The following is a 7,581-nucleotide window of genomic DNA, read 5'->3' on the forward strand; positions in this document are numbered from 1 at the left end:
GAAATATAAATCAAAACAACTCTGAGATACCACCTTATTCCTGTCAGAATACCTAAAATCAAAAACACCAATGACAATTTATGCCGGAGAGGATGTGGAGAGAGAGGAACACTCCTCCACTGATGGTGGGAATGCCAACTCATACAGCCACTTTGGAAATCAATATAGAGATTCGTCAGAAAAATGGAAATCAGTCTACCTCAAGACCCAGAAATTCTACTCTTAGGCATATACCCAAAAGATACACATTCATACAACAACGACATCAACTATGTTCATAGCAGCATTATTTGCAATAGCCCGAACCATCAGCTGAAGAGTAGACAGAGAAAATGTGGTACATTTATACAATGGAGTACTACTCAGCGGAAAAAAAATGGGATCTTGCAATTTGCAAGCAAATGGATGGCACTAGAAGAAACCATCTTGAGTGAGGTAACCCAGTCACAAAAAGACAAGCATGATATGAACTCACTCATATATGGATTTTAGGCATGAAACAGGGTGCCAGTCTATGATCCCACAACCAGAGAATATGGGAAACAGGCAGGAACCTAAGGAAGATATGCTAGGTAACCCAGAGAAAAGGAACAGGACAGAATCTTCTGAGAGGACTGAGAGCAAGGGGGATGGGGGAGGTGGTGAAGAGGACATGGGGGAGCAGGAAAGTTGAGTCGGGGGAAGAATAGAAGAGAGAAGGATGAGAGATGACATAATTGAAGGAGCCATTATAGATTTGAAGAGAGATCTGGCACTAGTGAGATGTCCAGAGGCCTACAAGGATGGCACCAACTGGTAATCTAACCAATAGTGGAGAGGCTACCTTAAATCCCCTTCCCTGATAGCATGATTGATGACTTCCTTGTGTGCCATCCTAGAGCTTTCATCCACTAGCTGAAGGAAGCAGAGGCAGACACCCACAGCTAAACACTGAACTGAACTCCTGGAACCCAGTTGCAGAGAGGGAGGAGTGATGAGCGAAGGGGTTAAGACTTGGGGGGTGAAACCCACAGAAACAGCTGACCTGAACAAGGGGGAACTCATAGATCCCAGACTGATAGCTGAGAGGCCAGCATGGGACTGATCCAGACCCCCTGAATGTGGGTGTCAGTGAGGAGGCCACAGCATCCTTTGGGGCCTAGAGCAGTAGATCAGCATTTATCCCTGTCATCCAGATGGACTTTAGGAGCCTATTCTACATGGAGGCATGCTGTCTCCATCTGGACACATGGGGGAGAGCCTAGGCCCTGCCCAGGATCATACGACAGACTTTTGAGATCCCCCATGAAGGGCCTCCCCCACCTTGGAGAGTGGAGTGGAGATTGGGGGAAGGGCTGGGAGACTGTTGGAGGGGGTGGGAGAGGAAGGGAGGGAGAGAGAGCTGGGATTGACATGTGAAGCAAACTTGTTTCTAATTTAAATTAAATTAAAAAGGGGGAAAATTGCTTTTGCTTTCTTTTCTAAAAAATTCCTTTAAGTTCTCTATTTAGCTTTTCTTTCTGTTATATTATTAATATCTAGAAGTGCTTTTATTTTTATTTTTATTATTATTGTGCTTATGTATGTGTTGTGTTTTGTATGTGTGATGTGTGTTTGTGTGTGTAGTATGTGTACATGGTGTGTGGGAACGTGTGTGTGGTATGTGTTTGTGCGTGATGTGTGTATGTGTATAATGAGGGGCAACCTTGTGCCACGGTGACTGTGTGGTGATCAGAAACAGCTGTCAGAAACTGGCTCTGTTTTTCCACTATATGGGTAAGCGATGGGGGATGTCCTTCTGTACATATGTTTCTCTTATTGGTTGATGGATAAGACACTGATTGGCCAGTAGCCAGTCAGGAAGTATAGGTGGGGCTACGAGACCAGGAGAACTCTGGGGAGCAGATGCTGAGGGTAAGTCGCCAGGGAGATGCCATGTAGCCACCAAAGGAGTAATAGGTCTGGGTAGTCTCTGGTAAGATAAGGCCATGTAGAATACATAGATTAATAGTTATGGGTTAGTAATTATGGGAAATCTAGACAGTAAGAAGCTTAAGTCATGGCCAAACAATCAAGCAATTTATGATTAATATAAGCCTTCTGTGTGTTTATTTGGGGCTAACAGCTATGGGACCAGGTGGGACAGAAACTCTGTCTACAGGTCAGGGGATCAAACTCAGACTTGGCTGCAAGAGCCTTCACCTATTGACCATCTTGCTTGTCCTACTTTCAAATGTTATCTGCAAACCAAAATAAATATATAAATAACCAAAAGGTATTTTTAATTTTACCATATTGGGGGGGCATTAACTGCCTTTACTAACTTTGATTTTATTGTCTGCATGAGCCTTTGAAAGGCAACTACATATGATGCAGACTTCAGACTTGTTCAAAGTATTTGGGGTAAAAAGTGAAATTACTTAGAAACACAGGTAAACTTCAATTGTAATTCCCCCCAGTTTCCAATACAAGAAGGATATAGGAGGAATTTCAAAGCTAAAACGTAGAAAATAAATAACTTAAAAAACTTTTATGCTTTCAGAAGTTAGTAAGAGGATAGGGAACTGACTTTCTAAAACACATTCTTAAAGGCCATATTTCATAACGATATGAAAGGTGCATCAAAGAAAATTATTCTAAAACTCTATAAAGCATGGCGGAAGCCCAGCTCTGGTCGATTATGATAAGAGAAATTGGCCAGAGCCCATCTAATCTGCATGTGAATTTGACTAAAATGTGTTTCTTTAAGTTCACACGGAGTGACGCTGTGAGGAGGGAGCTTCGGGTTTGGGGTGATGCAGCTGGACAGAGATGGGCGAAGACACTGCTCAGAGAGTGTTTTGTTTTGTCTAGATTTAGTGAAACATTTCATCTGGTTTAACAAGTTTGCTTGCTTGCTTTTATTTTGTGAGTTTTTCATTCTGTTCTCTAAAGAAGAAAAAAAGCTTAGAAATAGTGATAATGTTCACCTGTCTCTTCAACACTTGGGAGAGGAAACAGGATGATCAGCAGTTCAAGCTGGCTTGGATTATATGAGACCTTGTCACAGCAAGCAAACCAACAAGGAGGCAGGTAGATAGATAGATAGATAGATAGATAGATAGATAGATAGATAGATAGATAGACAGCCAGATATACAGACAGATATACAGACAGCCAGATAGATAGATGCAGCAAGGCCAGCAGCACACTGTCATAAAGAAACCATGGGAGCAGGACACAAATGAAAACTACTGGATGAGGTTCAGCACTTATCCATAAATAAAATTCCTTCACTAGGTGTAGTGAAGCCTGTAACCCCAGCACTCTGGAGGCTGAGGCAGGAGAACTTGAAGTTCAAGACCAGCATGAGCTACTTAGTGATAGCTAGTCTCAAAAGAAAAAATGAAGTCATAGTATTTGTAAAATACTCTTTTTAATAACTTACGTTGTTTTTTAAAATGAGAATTGGCTTGAATTTCTCATTAAAAAAAAAAAAGACCCGGTGAAGCAATTTCTCTAGGAAAATGGAGAGACATCAGTCATGACTGTGCCCAAACAGGCCAAAATAGCAATTCCACCACAGCTGGCTTTCTGTAAATCACATCTTTGTTTTCTGCTCTTACTTTATAAGCAATTTTCAAGGAGATCAGGAAATAGAAACATTTTTTCTTTTCTACTAAGAATTATCTTCTTAGGGAAAAGTGTGTCCTTGGTAAATGACATTTCTGGGAACAACTGACCAGTTTTATACTCCTGATCCTTCATGCAAAGGCGATGGTTGGGGTCAAGCCCTGGGTCTGGTGCCCAGCATTGCACAAACAACAAAAACCACAAAACGCCCATGACCACAAAGGCACAGCTTTCTAGACAAAAATACTGTGGAGGTTATTTTTGAGGGCATTATTTTATTTCTGTTATTATCAATATAAAGATGTCCACATGAAGGGCAGTGCCTCAGGGCCTAAGTGGGTACTCCCCATTCCAAATGGGCACTGGTTTCAAAGTCCTAGGATTCAGTAATTCTCCTGGGTTAACCCACTAATTGATAGAGGATATTCTGAGTACCACCAGGCCTGACTTTAAATATGTGTCTTTGAGTGATAATGTTCAGTTGTGAGATATTCACAAAAATGTCCAGGTTTGACTCTGCACAAGAATTTATCACACTCCTACTGTGAGATAACCTGCGCGTGTCGGATATATAGAGTCTCTACTCTTGGCAAGTTTGTGCGTGACAGGTGACAGAGCGCAGGATGGCCATACAGTAAGGGAGACTCGAGACTAAGAAGGCTGGGCTCCATTGCAGCAAGACACACTCACATAGCCCTAGAGAAGACCAGGCCTTCTTTCCAAGAAGCAAACTTCACATTTTACTTTTACTTCAAAAAGAAGGCAGTTAACTAGGAAATCACAAATCACAGTGAGAAAAACAATGAGAAGTAGAGATTCTGGTTATCTGAATTTAGGAGTAGATTTCTGAAACGAGAAGTACAACAGGCAAGTGTCAATGGCTTGGTTTCATTTGGTTTAGCCAAGTAACACCAAATTTCAGAGCATTTTCTTCTGGGGGCTGGTGAGATAGATCATGGGGAAAGTCACTTGTGCTAAGCCTTATCATCCAAGTTCAATCGCAAGGGCCCACATGGTGAAAAACTAACTTTTGCAAGTTGCCCTGTGACCTCCATATTCAGATGGTACACAAGCCTACAGACACACACACACACACACACACACACACACACACACACACACAATTACTGTGATAAACAATTTCTTTTCATTTCATTTTATTTATGAATATTATTACTGCGTGTGAGAGCATTGGTCCATTTTTTAAAAGTGCCTGCATCAACTTGGGTGGAGCTACAGGTGGACAGGAAAACATTGTGCCGCTGCTGGCACCTGGTAGTACATACCCACTACCCAAACTGGAAACTTAACAGCCAAGCTTGCCTAAGGACCTGAAAATATGACAAAGTGACAAAGTTGTGTGCCTGAAAAGATATAATATAAACAGAATGAAAATGTAGAGATGAGCCGGGCGTTGGTGGCACACGCCTTCAATCCCAGCACTCGGGAGGCAGAGGCAGGAGGATCTCTGTGAGTTCGAGGCCAGCCTGGTCTACAGAGCTAGTTCCAGGACAGCCTCCAAAACAATACAGAGAAACCCTGTCTCGAAAAACCAAAAAAAAACAAACAAACAAAAAAAGAAAATGTAGAGATGAGCCCAGCAGAAATAGAAAACATCAGACTGCTGGGAGGCAAAAGTTCCCATTAGTATTGCTAATTCTATCCTCTCATAAAAATGTGTCTCTTATAAATCACAAACTCTTAGGAGTAAGGACTATGAATTAGCCACATATCTATCTTAAGTGAACATCAAATGTGCTATAGTATATGATATGAGATGAAATTTTAAATTCCATTTACTTTTATTCAACAGATGTAATATGGCTTCTGTAAATAGGATAAACAGGAAAATAAGTCAAATATTTCATTTACAGATTCATTTGGCTAACATTATGTTTTTTCTTTAGTTGTAGAGCTGTGGAGATGGTTAATAATCATTGGGGTTTCAGTAAGTTTTGTACCTGAAAGCTTTCAATAACATTAGTTTCAGTTTGTGAGTATTTTATGTGAACGGTAAGTGGAGTCCTTTCAGTTTAACATCTGATTGCCATGAAATGTTCTTGTCCTATGGAAAGGTCTAGGAGCATTTGCAAAGAAACAAATAAATAAATGTGGCTGCTTTCAAGCCTTTGAAAATCTAACCCAGAGTCAAAAGCACGGATTTCAAAGTGACTCAGCACACACACACACACACACACACACACACACACACACACACACACACACACACACCAGTGAAGGACGCTTCTTGACACACATAGCTCTTGGCTTATGAATGTATTCCTAGTTTTTGTTCTTTTTTGTTACACTGTATCTTTTCTAACTAAAAAGAAACCTTCTGAGCTGGGCAGTGATGGCTCATGCCTTTAATCCCAGCACTTGGGAGGCAGAGGCAGGCGGATCCCTGTGAGTTTGAGACCAGCCTTATCTACAGAGTGAGTTCCAGGACAGCCTCCAAAGCCACAGAGAAACCCTGTCTCAAAAAACAAAACAAAACAAAAACAACAACAAAAAGAAACCTTCTGAATCTGCTGACTAAACTTAGTTAATGACAAAAAAGGGTGGAGACCTCCCGTTTGAAAAGCATTACTGTCACTTGGTTCCTAACAACAATCTTACTTATCTACGACAAGTCCAGCATACTTTTACTTTGAACTCATGAACATTACAGAAAACACAAAACAGCTGGGTGGTGGTGGTGCACGCCTTTAATCCCAGCACTTGGGAGGCAGAGGCAGGCGGATCTCTGTGAGTTCGAGGCTGGGCTTGACCGACAGCCTCCAAAACAATACAGAGAAACCCTGTCTCATAAAAACCAAAAAAAAAAAAAAAAAAAAAAAAAAAGAAAGAAAAAGAAAAAGAAAACACAAAACAAAACAAAGAACACTCAAGGGTCTGGAGATGCCTGCTCAATTGGTAGGGTTCTTTTCCAGTACGCATGAAGCCCTGGGTTCAGTACCCAGAACTGTATGAACTGGTCATTTCTCTTCTCTGTCAACTGCATTAGATTTACTGCTGCCATCTTGTTCCTGTTCTTTGTTGTTTGCTTGAGACCAGGTTTGGGATGAAGCCCAAGCAGGACTTGAACTCATGGTGTTGCCTAGGCTACTTCAAATTCATAACACTCCTGCCCCATTCTCCCAGGGGCTGGTGTTAAAGGCTCCAACCACCAAACCTGGCAGGGAGTATTTCATAGGCTGAATAACACTCTGAAATTTCCAGATAGTAACTTCTGCACTGTCATTTAAATGCTGTATGAGCTTGAGTAAGTCATTAGCTGTCTCTATACCTTAGATGCCTTGATTATAAAATGTATACAAAGTTTGGGGGCAACTATTTGTCACACTTCCATAATAGAGAAAATGAGTAATAATTGTAACTTCAACCTCAGTATCCCTTACAGGAATTAAATGCATCACTTCTCCTACAGCATTAACAACCCCATTCATCTCTGCATATACATGTGTAGTTTTTATATTATGAAATAATAAAAATCATTTTATGTTCAGCACTCAGAAGGCAGACACAGGAGAATTTCCATGAGGTTGAAGTCAACCTTGGCAATAAAATGAAACCCTGTCTTGACAACAACACACTCTTTTTCTTTTCTTTCATTCTTTCTGTCTTCCTCTCTCTCTCTCTCTCTCTCTCTCTCTCTCTCTCTCTCTCTCTCTCTGCTCTCTCTGTCTCTCTGTCTCTCTCTCTTCAACACAGTGTTTCTCTCTGTAACAGCCCTGGCTGTCCTGGAGCTCACTTTGTAGACCAGGCTGGCCTCAAACTTATAAAGATTTGCCTGCCTCTTCCTCCTGAGTGCTAGGATCAAAGATGTGTGCCACCACCTGGTCTCAACACAGTACTCTCAAGTACACAATTTATAAAACTGAATACTACTGAACTGATACTTCAGAACACAATATTTAAATATTTAAAAGTATTTATTTACAAGACACAAATGCTATGAAATGTGGCAGGCACCTAAATTCTTTTGAA

Source organism: Mesocricetus auratus, unplaced genomic scaffold (assembly GCF_017639785.1).
Source record: "Mesocricetus auratus isolate SY011 unplaced genomic scaffold, BCM_Maur_2.0 Super-Scaffold_100011, whole genome shotgun sequence".
Lineage (NCBI taxonomy): Eukaryota > Metazoa > Chordata > Mammalia > Rodentia > Cricetidae > Mesocricetus > Mesocricetus auratus.